This window comes from Pteropus alecto, unplaced genomic scaffold (genome assembly GCF_000325575.1).
Source record: "Pteropus alecto unplaced genomic scaffold, ASM32557v1 scaffold24, whole genome shotgun sequence".
NCBI lineage: Eukaryota > Metazoa > Chordata > Mammalia > Chiroptera > Pteropodidae > Pteropus > Pteropus alecto.
Window position 1 is genome coordinate 7,902,981 of NW_006439192.1, and position 15,957 is coordinate 7,918,937.

At 37.1% G+C, this 15,957-nt stretch overlaps 1 protein-coding gene across 2 annotated transcripts in view; it reads left to right on the plus strand.

Annotated features, from left to right (window-relative positions):
* FUT10 (fucosyltransferase 10) overlaps nucleotides 1–15,957 on the plus strand; it is a 57,998-nt gene that overhangs the window by 22,213 nt on the left and 19,828 nt on the right. The gene's annotated exons all lie outside the window — the stretch shown is intronic.

Sequence of the window (15,957 nt, forward strand, 5' to 3'; positions counted from 1 at the left end):
AGGGAAAGGGAGGGAGAAATGTCAAAGTGGAAACTGAGAAGCAAAAGAGCGGATAATCCAGAAGGAAAATAGAGCCAGAGCGAGTAACTGGAGTTAAATAGAGGAGGCTGCAAAGGGATCTCCAGTGTGACGGACAACAGCTCGTTGCCTGGCATATTGTTTCTCACCAGCCCTCTCTAGGGTTGGAATCCTGCCCCGGTATATCGGAAAGCCATAATGATGCAGACGGGATAGTAAAGGAAGGGGAGAAGCCAGTTTCTTCTTGCTGGCCGCTGCTTTGTTTTGGAAGCGTATGGCACCGTCAGGTGGTGGTAGTTCTATATGAGACTGACAGGCAGAGCTTGGGATATTGGGAAGAAGAGGACACTAACCCACCCTCTGTGTTACAGGCACAAAATGGTCCTGTAAGGTCGGTAATTTCCTCATTCGATGGATGGATGATGCTGTGGCTTAGAGTTATAATAACATGCTCCAAGTCACATTCATATGGAGAAACTGAGTTTTTAGCCCTAACTCCCTGGGCTCAAAAACCCATGTTTTTTTTCAGATACTCTGGTGACTTCTTAAAGATTTTAATAATGGGTGTTTCTTACTTGTTGTAGCTAAAGAGAAATATATCCATTTTAATTATGTGCATATTGGTAGATTCAAAATTTATCGTAGCAACAGTTATCCTTGTTTATGGAATCGTTGGCTCTTAGGAAATGAAATATGCCATAAATATAAAATATTTGCAGTTTAATCTATGGTTTATAATCTCTAATTGCTAACAAAGACTCAGAATTTGAAATGTCCGAGTTCTATATAGCATGTTTGTGAGGGTCAAAAATTGCCAAGAATTGTCATCCTTATTTTGTATGAAAGGATGCAAACTAATTATGAGGTTTTCTTAGTCAAAGTGTTAATTAAGTGAATATTAATTTTAGGAAGTAGGATTTCTGCTCACAGATCATGAGCCAAAATTAGAATGACCTTAAAGTGAGTTAAACAATTCCTGACCTTGAATATAACTACCGGAGAAGGAAAATTCTTGTGAAACCCTTTAAGAGAGCAATCCTCAAAAGAACACAGTCCATGCTATTGTAGGTATTGACTCTAGCTTAACTTGAACACCCAAGTCCAAGCTCATCTCTTGGTGATTAGCATAGCCAGTGTGGGATAGGAAGCTTCAGGCCTCCGGATGGTGGAGAAACAGAAACCTGTGAAGTCAGAGGAAGCACAAGGCTCTCTCCCTGTTATCTAATAGCAGAGGGAAAAAAACCTTGGAAAATTTTGGCAGGGAGAAATGTGAAATTTTATCAAATAGTAAATAGTGCTTAGGAAGAAAAGCGTGTGGTGGAAGAAGGTTTTGTGTTTTGTTTTGTTTTATTTTTTCTTTTCAGAAGGGGAGAAAGCATCAGGATGGACCTGTAATCACTTCATCTCTTTAAGCCTTTGGTCATTTACTCTCTCCATTTTCTCCTCCAGGGATGGTTTAAATTGTATCATCTGTATTGCCTTGTCCATACTTGTTAAATATTTGGTTTAAGCAATTATTAATGACTACAATTATCATTTTCCTATATGACAGTTCATGACTTAAAAGGATACTTCAGATTGCCCACAAATAGCAAAAGCAATTCTGAAATCAATCACTTGCCAGACTCAATGTTTTTTGAACATCTACCTGTCAAACTTCTGTTTAGCGCTATATATTTGATTCCATAGGTTTATACTCTCAAGGAATCAAGGAAATGGAAAACAAATGGATCATTTGCCCCAGTTGAATAAACTCTTGTTTAGAACTCAGAACATATTTCTCTATTAATCATGACCAGGTTCCAAGGCCCTCCCATCAAAACCTTTTGAATTCATAATGAAGCCATACTATAAAAGTAATATACTGATCCTGAATTTTGGGTCCTAGAAGTAGGAGGCTGACTGCCAGAGAGAATAGAAGATCCAAGACAAAGAGAGAATGTGACATTTCAAGATAGAATTTCTAGGGAATAAAATTTAAGATGCGTTTCCATGAAGTGACACTAGAGGGCAGTATGTACAGTCAAACCTCATAATGAAACAGGCTACTGAATTCTTACCATTTAGTTATGCTGTTTATTCATGTTCGAACATTACCCTCTAATTCTTTTCATTTCATTACATACAGGGTAAAAGATGTGGAAATTATACACATAACAAAAAATATCTTAAAAGGATAAAGAACTTTGTTAATTTTATTTTTTTAGCAAAGTAATAAACTTAATTTAAAAAATCATATAGTATTAAAAATTTTTTTGATTATGAAAACCAGTTCTCTTCTCCTCTGCTCTATACCTCTCTTTTCTGTAGCTTTTGGAATTTAAATCTTCTCATTTGTGTTTGATTATCTCCACATTTCTTTTACCTCTCTTATTTTAAACAGTTGCATGACTATGAAATATTGCTCAACATAGAGTCATTGATTACGTTTCTTTTTTTGATATTTACTGAGAGCTAATAGTTGACATTTAAAAATTGCCTAGTTTTAAAAACTTATCATTAATTTTATTTTAATAGTATTCCATCAGATATATCGAATACCTATAAATGTATGTAGAATTTTAATGTGTATAAACAACTTTTAGGTACATAAATAAAATTTAAACAAGTGGTCTGCTATATCAGATAATCTATCAATTTCATTTCTTCCCAGGAAACATTTGTTATGCAGCCTCCCCTCCTGGTTTAAACTGGACTTGTCGCTCTCTAATCCTGCAGAATACTCTCATCCTGGAATTTCAGATATCCTGAGGAATTCTTTTTTGCCACTTTATGATGGATTTCCTATTTCTTAAGTCTATTTTCCACTCCTTTGAATTACTCCCCTACATGGCTGCAGCCCATTTCCTGATTGTTTCCTAAGAAGAGTTATAAGAGAAGTTTGGACTTCAAGGCTGGACGTCATCTTCTTTCAGAATTTTGAAGGGTTTGCTCCTCTGTCTTCTAGAAGTTTAACATCATTCTGATTTGTTTTCCTTTGTAAGTGAACTTTGTGACCAGTCACAGGCCCATTTAATTAATGGACATTAGATTGCTGATTTTAATTACTGACTGTACAGCTTTATGTCTTTGAAGGGAAAGTATCATAAATATTAACTAAAGAATACTAGTATCTGGAATTAGGTTCATCTTTGTATCAGGTGATTACTCTTTGTGTCTTCCCATTCTTCTACAAATAACCAGTTTTCTAAAAATTCTTTATCTGATGATGGAGCAAAGGTATAGTGGCCACCAAAATGAGAAGGTATCTTGAGACCAAAAAATGAGGCGGGCAACTCCATAGAGTATAGCAGAATTGATTGTAGGGTAAGTCACAGGTTTAGGAATTGGAGCAGAAGGCGATCCAGAAATCTAGGCTGTGGAGATAATCTCTACTCTCAAACAGTTGTCACCATAAATGTTTTATGTCTAACTTAGGCACTAATTAATGACTGACAAGACAAAGGGACAAAGCCTGCAGTATGCACCAGGAACCATATGTTCTAATGGTCTTATGATGGATAATTGTTAGAATTGACACTAATACCAGTTTGATATTTATCTCAGTTGTCATGCCATTCTGGCCATTACTAACAAGAATCTTTACGGTTACCTTGTGTAAGCTTACAGAACACAGATAATCGTTAACTATAAGGCTTGGGAATGCTGGCCAAGAATGGTTAGTTAGGTTAGTTGGGGTTCACAACATGAAAAATTTAAACAAAAAGAAATCTGAGGCACAAAGATTAAGTTAGTCTTGTTCACATCTACATGTATACATTCTTGGTTCATCATGTGGCTTGTTGCGCGGTTATTTCTTTCATTGGGATGGGCACTTAGCAACCTTTTAGTTGGGAGGCTGTGTCATTAAGCTCTCAAAATGTATCTCATACTATTAATCATGTCATCTTTTCTGATCTCTATTTTTGAAACTACTATTAAGTGGATATTGGATCTCCTATATTGATTTTCTACATCTTAAATTTTTTCTCTTTTCTATCACTTTTTTTATTTTGCTTTTATAAGATTTATGTTTTATTTTCTAACTCTTCAGTTACCATTATAACTTTTGTTAGATTGCTTTTAACTTTTTTTCTTTAACTGTTTGTGTTTGGTGGATGAAATAATGTAACATCTCTTTGGTTAAATGAAAGTCACGCCTTAATATTATTTTCTGCATTTCTCATATTTTTAGGTTTACTTTTTGTTTATTTAATTCTCTCTGGTTTCTATTAGAGGTTTATCAGACATTGTCTGATGATCTTTGTTTTTATTTTTGAGTCCAGCATGAAAAAGCTGACTGGAAACTTTGAGGCGGAGGTGCTTCTAAGACATGAGGGTTTTGCAGGAGGCTGATTAAACCTGCTTTTCCCCTTTGGGCGTCCACTAAGTATTAGTGCAGTGAGCCTGGAGCTGCTCAGTTTCTGAAGGGAAGTGTTTGAGGAGCATAAACCTGGCTGTAAACATTCTGAGAGCTGGTGAGCATAGGTCCTGGGGTTTTACTCCCCCTGCCTTCCTCTAATCCTTGTATTTATAGCTTTGAATGCTACCCTGTCCTCTATTGTACTCAATGCAACTAAGTGCGGACACTCATTTTAAAGAACAAACTCCGTCACTGGCTACCTGTAAGAGAGAGGAGACCCGGAGTTTTACTGTTCCGTAATTAGATTTTCTATTAATCCTAATCTTTTCATCCCTTGGCCCTGCCTTCCACAGTAGCTGTAACTGCCTGGTTCTGGGTTTTGCGAGCCCTGGGTTCGTCAGCTCCTCGTCCTCCAGAGCACCTTCAATTGAGTCCACTGCTCTACATCTTTAAAAAACGCATTTAAATTCTTCCTGTAACTCAACCTTTTCTCCAATTCTTTGTCCTTGTGGGTTTTATTTTATTTATTTTTTCTTTATGAATGTTTTAGTGGAGTTTAAAGATGAGGAAGAGATGAACTTGTGTTTAACTAGGAAGAAATCAAGGAAAACAACGCAATGAGCCAGGCACTGAGTTCGGAGTTTCACTTGCTCTGTCTGTAGTGGGAGGTGTTGCTGAAGAAAAGGTTATTCATGATATTTGCTAAAGACAAGACCTAAGGAAGACTTTACTCAAGGGAGGACCATGGAGTAGATGTAGGGTCCATGGCAATGGGTCTTGCAGTGAGGGAGAGAGATTGGGGAGACATCATGGCCAAGTGGGAATTTATAGCTGAGGAGCAGAGTGCAGGCTAGTGGATGGAAAATTACTAAGAGGAAGCATCAGGGGTGGGTGGTGGTGGTGGGAGGGTGGTGAGTCTGATTAGACCTACCTAACAGGATTCTTGCTGAAAGCTGGCCAGGGTGATTGAATATAACCTGGGGGTGGGAGTGGGGGTAGAATGGAGAATGAGGAACCTATTCAGATATTAAGGGTGATAGATATACGGAGGATGGCAGATTTTGGCTAAACTGATTTAGGATTCTTGCTAAAATTGGACAATGCAGAAACAAACATGGAAACTCAAAAGTCAGGGCTTAGTTTAAAAAGAGCTCAGAGCAACCTGCTTTGAATTTGGTCAAGGAGAGAATTTTTGTCAGCGTCCAAGTCAAATTATGGGGATTAAAAAAAATAGAGAAGGAAATAAGATAATGCATTGTTTGAGAATAAAAGACGAGAGAATATAGCTAAATTAAGGAAGATTTGTTTATTAGATTTTAGTTATTTACTACAGAGATTATGCCCTTTGAAGGAAAGATTCTAAATATGTCAAGTTATTCTATTTAGGTTTTCTATGGTTGATTATAACCTTAGAACCTGCTTTATCCTGGCAGAGTATACTAACGCCTTTATACAGCATCACTGTGGCACTGTTCACTTAAATTCTCCCTGACTTGTTTAATGCAGTTAGTATTTTTGCCTTAGTGACTAGAGGAGAGAGATGAAGAAGAGAGACATTTGATTGTTTTCTAGGATATGAATGCCGATACTTTATTTTTTCAAAAATAACTATAAATTAGTAAACAAACAAATAAATAAAACAAAACTATCATAGTCTTATGTACCTAAGAAGTGAAATGTTTTTTGTTTGTCCTTTTCTGTGCCCTTGCATGGATCCCTTACTCCAATGCTTTGGTACCCAGGGTCTCCGAAGAGGTATGATGAGTGATATGAGAGAAATTTTTTACTTGAGTAAAGAATACTTCCAGTGGTTAGCTTGATGGGCTTTGGGCCAGTGGGTCTAGCTCAGACTGGAGCAAAAATAATGGCCAGGCCTAAGCTCACTGTGCTATGCTGCTGCAGCCAGGCTGCTGCCCGTGAATGACATGCCCTGGATTCTCAGTCTTGTCCTGCATGGCTCTGTAGTTGAATTGAGTGGATCAAATTGCAGTTCTGGTTGTAGAGTCATTGCTGAGTGTCAGTTTTTGAGGCCTTTTAGTTTTCACAGTGGCTTACTATTTATTACCAGGGCGTCCTTGGCTGTGTATTTAATGTCTTTGAAGACATTTTGAGGCCTTATTCAAAGTAAGTCAGTAAATAATGTTGATTTCAAAAAGGCTGTGAGTTTCTTTACTATTGAGGATTTCACTGTCCCAGGTTTTTAGACTAAAGATGACAAAAATGTATATTCATTAAGATGGGTTTTAAACATAGTGCATTGTTATTTAATCCATGCTTAAATGTTAACTGCATCGGAATGGTTTGTGTTGCCTGTGTGATGTTCACGAGGAGATATGACTCCTGATGTCCAGGTAGCGAATGAGAACTTGGAGTTGTCACATGCCTGTTCTGAGCTGTGGATGGCGAATGCTTTGATACGTACAACAAAGAGCTTTTGCGTTTCCGAGTTCTGGTGTTGCCCAGTAGAATTCACATGTACTTCATTTAGAGCTGGTCCTAAAATGGTGTTCCTGATTATTCCCGCTCAGTTTGGTATATTGTTGTTTTAAATCCAAAATGAAGACTTTTAAAAGATTCTTTTTCTTATTAACTGAGACAGAGCCATTTCGTAAAGTTGAAACCAGAAACGTCCTCTTTAGCATATCTGCTAGGGAACAGATTAATAGAAAATAAAAATACTACTCTATGGTTCATGTTGGCCTACTTCCAGCAGTGCTGTAGATTAAAACTACTTCAGCATTTCCCTGTCTTGCTCCTTCATCCAGATTCTTTGTTATTCTGTCTTAATTTTCTTATGTACCTTGGATCAGTGAATGTGCTATTTTTCTCATAACGTCATTCACCAATTCTAATCCTCTAATTCCTTTCATGCAAACTCAAAGATCTCTGTGGTGTCGTTATTTTTCCTGAAGACTAGCTTCAAGTTACTGGGGGAAGATTTGTTTACAAGGCTTGGCATCTAAATGGCCTGGACCATAACACCCAACGCCTATCCACTGCTCATTATTAGACAGAAGGGACTTGACGATGTGGTAGGAAACGCGAGAGAAACGGCTGTTTGATGGTCATCATTAAGAGGAGGTTCTCCTGAAGGATCTGGCTCGGGCAGACGGCACTGCATCAGGACCCCCGCATGCCAGCTCAGCTCTTGGGCTGCAGCGGATGGAATTGGCTCTGATGTTTCATTGGGTCAGGGTCTCAGCTGTGTACTAGACCTCATTACATACCATCAGATGGGAGAGTCAACCCAATAACTTTCCATTTCCCAGCAGGGAACTAATTCTGGGAAGATGTTTGGCTCTATTGGTGCAGTGCAAAGAGCCACTTTACTGGCTAACAGGAAACAGCAGACATTTGGCACATGGTAATGTGTACACATGCATACATCCAAAGGCTCATGAGTCCTGTCTCTTGCCAAATATGGGAGACTCTGGCTTTTCACTTGAGATATTTCCAGTGCAAGTTCATGGATGTTTTCTTACAAACCTCCCACCCACCACGCCCCGCCCCTAAAAAAAAAAATAAAACGAGAGCAGTCTATTAAAAGGGCTTCTCCACAGACAGAGCAACAGCCACTCCACAGGCAGCATGACATTTATTTTATCTAGGATTTTTAAAGGTTGGACTGCTTTCTTCTCCCACAATCACCACCAGTAGGCAACATCTCCCCTCCTGTGGGTGCTACACTCCTACCTCAGGGCTGCTTTGCAACAAAACAGATTCCATCAATTCCAGTCTCAGATGCCAACTATTTGCAGTGCATACCAACCCCCTGGGCAGTGTTAGAATCATGGAAGAGGATGGTTTCCTTGGGTTAGGGCAAAAGAACACTCAAAATCAAATTTTCTGTTTTCCTGTAGAAGGGTAACTTAATGATGCCTTGAAGGACATCTTCCTTCCTGGAAGTCTATGCCTCTATTCCCTAGTATCTAGCCAACTCTCAGACGTTACTTACTCTAAAGTAAGTAAATAAGGCATCAAGGTCACAATGGAGACCACCTCCTAAACCAAAGCTACTTCATACATTTTTATTAGATTAGGTTCCCACAGCTGGGATTATCTCTGTGCTAGAAGCTATTTATGTTGGGCTGCTCTATTGCATTATTTAGAAGCACTGAAATCTATACCACCTTCCTTTCTATTGTGCTTCTGGTTTTCTAGTCTTTTGATGAATTCATAGTTATAACAACAACAAAACATAAAATGGAAGAACATTAGTTATGCTTTTCTTTTGATATTTCCAGAGAAGGAGTCTGTACAATGTCCTCTGATGGACTGCACAAATTGTAAGTGAATCTTGAATTTGTTTTACATAAGACGTGGGGTAATGTGCTACTGCCTTAGAATCCTATGAGTGTAGAGTTGGAAGTAACCATAGCTCTTTGATCTGCCCCAAGTCTCGTGAATCTCTCCAACAGCATCCCAGCATCCTCTGAATCTTTCTGGTGATGGAAGCCCTCACTTTTCTTTTTAAAACAAACTCTTGAAAGGTGAAGTTTACATATAACAAATGCACACATTTTAAGTCAACAGTTGGTGACAATTTATCAGTCTTGATATAGAGCGTTTATCCGCTCCAGAAAGTTCATTGTTCCCCTTTGTAAGTCAGTCTCCCCTTACTTCACGTTCTCTGCCCCACCCCCAGAAAACCACTGATCTGATTTCTATCACTATAGGTTAGTTTTGCTAGTTTAGAGACTTCTTATACATTACCTCATATAAGTTGAATTGTACAGATGTACGTTTTTTTGTCTGGCCTCTGTCGCACAGCATGTTTTTGAGATTCCTCTGTTTTCTGATCAAGGAGAGATGAAACTGATTTTTAGTTGACATTATAAACTTATGTGACCAGGAATAAAAATTGGAATAACTCATGCCTCTTCTGTCCGTACTGAAGCTATTGAGGGCCTGGACATTTTTTTCTTTGATGGGCATGTGGTCTGGGGTGATACTGACTGCCCTGAGTTGCCCAGGACTCAAGGAGTTCCTCGGATAAGGGATATTCATTGGTAAAACTGGACAAGTTACAGGCAAATTGGGACGAGTTGGTCACCCTAGCCCCCTCTAGTAGGTAGCATAAAGAACATTAGGGCACCAGTGGTATGAGCTTGTCAACAATAGAGGAAGGGACAAGAAAAGTGGACATTTGTGTTTCTTTACCTTGAGGCTATCAGCTATGGGGGACCCTCCTCTGAGAGAACCTTCCTGGAAGCCATCTCCAGCAGGACTTGCTTGCATCATGTACCCGATTTCAGCTGAGGTTTCTTTAAAACATTTTTTTTATATATAGTTTGGTTTCCTATTTTATTAAGGACATTATGTTTTATTACTTTTCTTCTTTCCAGAATACTCTTTTAAGAGGTCTTCATTGTGAACATTTAATACTTTCAAATATAATCAAGATCATGAAGTACATATTTGAAAGCACTAAGATTAACAAATTAAATTAATAATTATTATTTCAAGGCATTTGGCTTGATAGGCTCCAGCTTGATTATATTGATGTGTTTAATTTTAAAAATCTAACCAATTTTTTAAACCAAATTACAAGGCATTGTTCTAATCTGGCTTCTTTGCAGATGCGTGCTAATCTCTCATTTACATCTGAAATGATTCATTAGCTGGATGTTAGCAGACCATAGTCACCTGTTGATGTTCAAGTAATCTATAATCTGCCAGGTTCCTTTTGGAGCATATGAAATCTCTGGCAGTTAACTGTGCCATGTAATTTTCCACATAAATTCTAAAATATGATATTGTTATAGATATGATATTATGCAGGATTCCAAGAGCAATATTTCCTAAGTAGCACTGGGGATGATAGAGCAATTTTGGAGTATATCTGTGGGCCCTTACTTATTATACAAAGTTTGTGAGATTTTATTATGCTTCTCCTCAGAGAAATGTTTCTTTTTTTCCTTTAATTTTTTGATTTTTTTTTGTTTTATGTATTTATTTATTTATTCTTAATTGAAGAAATGATTTTAATTTCTTTCCCCACGTCTACCTTCCCCCCCTTCACACTCCTCCTTACCCTCTGGTAATCACTAGTCTATTGTCCATGTCTTTGAGTCTGTTTGTTTGTCCTGTTCATTTGTTGCTTTTAGGTTTATATCCCACATATAAGTGATATCATGTGATTTTCAACTTTTTCTGTCTGGTTTATTTTGCTCAGCATGATTATCTTAAGGTCTATCCATGTTGTCGCAAATAATTTTTTGATTTTTGAAAAGCATAAAAGTAATGCATGAATATATAACCAAGGCCAAATTTAAACAATAAAAAAGTTTAGCTAGCAAAAAAGGAAATTTCATCTTTACTTTCTCAATCCCTTTCCCAATCAGAATAATGACTATCTTTCCAGAATTTTTATGTGTAATTGAATTCAACCTGTATAGTTTTGTCTGTGTTTTTCTTAAATCATATCATAGATATAAATTGGTTTTTCCATTTAAACATATGTTTTAAAGTTTTTTTTAGATTAGACTATATAAACTTACTTCATTATTTATAAAACAATGGTGATTCAATAGTATGGAGGTACCTGTATTTATCCCCCCATCAATGATTATTTAGGTTATTGCTGTTTTTTTGTTTTGTTACCATGAGCATACTTGTATGTCTCTGCTCATATGTGTTGTTATTATTTCTCTAGATAGCTGAGTATGGTGTTGCTGTGTCAATAAATAAATTAAATTAAAATTTTGGTACATACTGCCAAATTGGCCTTGAATAGGGTGTACCAACTTCTCGAAGCTTGAATTCTTTTAACATGTGAAAAATTTGAAACAGAATAAAAATGGATAATTAAATTTTGCAAGCTCAAACAACTAATTAGGAATTTGCTCTGCTTTTAGTAAATCTTTTTTTTATCGCTTACTTATTCAATTTATGTAAAATTTCTCAGAAAAATTTAACGCATTTGGCTTATTAATTTATTTACTAGTTATAATTTTATAGACTTCATATGAGCTCAGAACGAGAATGAATTTTAAAGTTTTTCCATGACTAACTAAGATGTTTCCATATAATAAACACTAATGAAAATGTGGTCACCATGGAATAGTCAAGAAACTTCCTCTACCTAAAAATCTTCTATACCAAAGCTCAAGATAAGAATCTAATTCTTTAGCATTTTCTTAATATCCCAATTTCTATTTTTATAACTCACTGATTCTCAAATCATTGATTGTCAAAAAAATTTTTTTGCAAAGAATTAATAACTGGATTAATAAATGCCACAGTATTCCTAAGACTTCATTATTTTTTTATGAAGTGGTTGTATTACTATTTTACCATGAAGTATTATTATAAGTAATTAAAATAAAACTGCTCTACCTTCTAGAATAAATGAGGCAACAGAAAGTGCTTAAGATGAGGTAGTGATTTTCTCATTAATTCATTTCACCATTTCTCCCTGACTTAATATATCCAGTTATGTTTACACAGAAACCTATTGACCTCATTGGGTGGAGATGCAAGACATGAAATCAAACAGCCAGGAATGTGAACTGAAATGCCTGTTTGCTTTTGATGGGACTGATATAATTTGCAGATGACACTTGTATAAAGGGCTTTCAATGCTTTGACTTAATTTTAAGACTTTTTAAGAATTACCAGTGGTTTCGCCTTTGAGCTTTATCTTGTTGGACAGATAATTAGTGTTAGCACGCAATTTCTACTTTTACTTTTTGCTCTCTCTATACTTTTTATTGTCAAAATAAACTAAGGCTTGACTTTTGCAAAATAACATCTAAAAATGCATTTATTTATTCTCCAAATATCTACCTACTATACACCAGATGCTATGTTAGGTTCTGTAGGCAAAGATTTACAAGACATGAGTCCTTGAAGGGCTTCATGTCTGGTCGGGGGACTAGACAAGTACACACAATTGCAGTTGAGTACGATAAATGCTACAGTTCTGGTCCATACAAAAAGCCACAAGATAACTAAATAGGGAACAACCAATATGAGGAGCTGGGCAACTTGGAAATCTCCTAGAAGTTCATTGGCAGTAGCAATTTAGCCTGTTTTAGAAAAAAAGCAGGAAAGGTCTCATCTAAATTACTGTTTCTAAATATAGCAATATGCAGACTTCTCAAACATTAGGCCACAGACCTCAGGCTGCAGGTATGAAAACCTGACCAAAATTGGTTTAGTCATCCGGGCATTTATTTATCAAATCAGCCAGAAGTCTGGCTTAAGCAGACCTGTTTTATTCGGCAGTTCAAGGCATTTAAGACATCCTTCTATACTGTCACTTCTCCAAATGGTCATCTGATGGCTAACAGTGTGAATAGCACAGAGCAAAATACTGTATTCAAAAACATTGACATCAAAGATTCAAGACGATTCAGAAGAGTTAGACTCTGAATGTGAAAACATTTTAGATACTTCAAGCAATCTAACATTTTTTCTAAGCATTCACAAGAAATAAATGATAAAAATCTATAAGCAAATCTAAGAGTTCTTTCAATAAGTTTAAATAAAAATTCTAAGAAAGCATTGTGAAATAATTTAATTGGAAATACTTTTTTTAGTGACACACAAAAATAGTGATGTATTTTACAATTTATCTTCCCTAGATTTAATTAAATGTGATTTCCTTCTTGCCTTCCTCCTCCCTCCCTTTTTTCATTTCTCTCTTCCCTTGTTCTTTCCATTCTTCCATCTATATTTATTATTATTTTTTTAATGCAGAGTGTAAAATAAACTGTTAACAGAGGAGAGGGACCTGGGGTTCTGGTGCATGGGAGAGGGAGACATTTTTCCTATATAATCTTCTGTTCACTTAGTTTTATTTTTATCAAAGATATACATACTCCAAGTTTAAATGGCAAATAGTTATCTCCTGAGTTGCAGGACTTTTATCTGACTCTTTTGGTTGTTACCAGCAGATCTTTAAGTAAATGGCGATATTACTATCTCATGATTTTTCCATATTGGGCATTATCTATTGACTCAATCTTGGAAGACGAGGAATTTACTTGCGTACCCTATCCTGCTCAACACACACACTCAACCTTCCTGTATCCCCACCTTCTAGTTATATCATTACATTTAATAGAAAAATATTCACTCCATGATTATGACTATGCAAATGATACTCATAAATGAACCAGACAGTTACTTTCCTGATTACTTTCTTTGTTTGCCCTGAGTTAATAATTAGGTCATATCTATTTTCTTTAATTGCTTGATTTTTTTTAAATGTACTTAACAGAAATTCAGCCCCAAACTCTTCGACTAGTCAGAAATAATAATTCCTTTCTTTTACCTGCCAGGACTATTTGTATTTGTTTTATTCTACTTTGAATTTCAGCTAATGGTTTAGCATTTGCATTCGTAATCATAGCTTCCTGGGGATTTATTTTATTCATCTTTAAAGCTCTAGAGTTCCCAGCATAATGCTTTTTCAAGTAGTAGGACTCAGTAAACCTTGCTTTTTAGCAATGGCTGTAATTATCCAAGTTAGTGGTGGTGTCTTCAGCTTCCAGGTCTGGTGGCTGCAACAGAGAGAATGTGAGAGAGATAAAGAAACACCCTAACGTGGTTTCTGATAACAAACAACAAATTCTTCACATGCCTTGAGAGTTACCACAAACCTTAATCCAGAGCTATGGGGCCTTGCCATGAAAGTTTTAAGTCAGAGTTCAGCAGAACATTCTAGGACTCTGAAGTGGCTTTGCCAACAAGCCCTTGGTGACATCGGCTCTAGTCTCCTTGCAGGAGGGCAGTGCCTTAGGTTGTTATTCCTGCTCTGGTTTCTTCTTGGTCTTCACAACATCTAATTCTCATTTTTTCTAATAATTGCTGTGGAAGCAACTGAATTTTCTTTTGTATTTACATTTAGATACTGTCAGAAGTACTTTAATATGCTGTTCAGCGTATTGCAGACAGTTATAGCAGGAAGGTAGCACTTGTAATAGTTATCTTGAACACTGGAAGCTGTTTGAGCTTTATGAAACAAATGATTTAATCCAAGGCAGGAAATGAGAACTAACTCGGTGAGGTCATTGTGAGTTTAGCTATGGCTGAGGTAATTAACAATAGGTGTGATTTATGAACTATTGCTGTCTCCTACAATTGTGTTTTGCCCATTGTTTCATAAGCTTTAACATCTTTTGGCTATAGAGGTTTTCATTTCCAATGGGTAAAAAGCTCTGTAGTAAAATCTTTTAGCAACAAGAAAGTCTTTATCTCTTTTTACAATGTCAAGAAACACAGTGGAGAGAATTTGTAATTTGCGATAAAACTTAGAATGTGGTCAAATACGGTTTTACTGGAGACATTCACCTCCATCTCATTATTCTTTGTAGCTACCTGGGTCATCAGTATTCTGTGTATTTTAATTAGCAGCTCAAAGAAGGAATTTATAACACAGTACCTGAATGATGAATGTGCTATTGGTTTTAAGAAATTTGATGATTCCTTTCTTAATAGGAGTCTCATTTTCTGATTTTATATTTTCCCTTCTTAAGTAGGAGACTTGCATTTTTTCTGCTTCTACATTTTTACCAGATGGACTAAAAGAGAAATAAATGGAAAGGCGATTCTCTGAGGGGAAAATAGGAACCTGGGATGGTGGTCACAGGGGAGAAGAATCGTGAAGAAACATAATATTTTTAGAAAAATCAAGGAGCAAGAGAGCAAGAAAAAACTTGCAACACAATTTGGAATAATAAGTTGCAATCAAATGGAAGCCCCAAGTTTTGAAATGGACTTATGTATCAATCATAGTCTGATAGGAAAACAAATTATTCTAGATATTTCAAACAGTGGGAATTTATTATGGGACTTGATTACGAAGGTGTTGAAGGGTTAGCGGAGCAAACGAGGGAGGGGGAAGGCTATGCAAAATGAATAACAGGAAACCAACACCATCCCTAGGCTGGAAATCACTTCACCCAAAGTGCAGATTAGCTGGTCTCCAAGGCTCTACCATTGGAGGTGAACAGAAACCCATGAGCCAGCACTGCCAGGTCGCCGCCATTGCCACTGTGGCTATCACCACTGTCCACATGACTGATGTCTCCACTAGAGCAGATGTGGTCACAGTCCCCTGTGCTGCTTCTTCCTCTATTACATGAGAGGGCTTTAGGAAGCTGTTTTTTCTTTTCCTCCCACCTTCCAGTTTCCTTAAAGCACTTCCATTGGTGGGACCTAATTGCAGGCCATTCCCGAGAAATGATGTCAACAGGGTCTCAGCCTCATACAAAACAGAGCATAACATGCAAAAAATCCTAATTCGTGTCCTTGGTTTTAGGAATCACGAAAGGTATATTAGACCCTTGTTTAGTGTAAAACATGAATTCTAGTCATCAAGTAACCATGCTTGGGGGGATGAATGGCAGCTTAAATTTGAACAATGGAACCTTTAGACTTGGCCAATAGGGGTCTGTCTACTCTGGCCTTCTTCCAGCTGCGAGGAATTTATGGTCCACAGTCACATGCCCACCTGTGGCCACGGAGCCCATGCTCACTTCCCACTCCCAACTAACATGCCATACTCCAAGTTCTAGGGCCCCAGAATTCCTGGCTATGAAGGTCAAAGTGGAACCCACTTCCAGAGCCTGCACTGGCTGCTTCCCTGT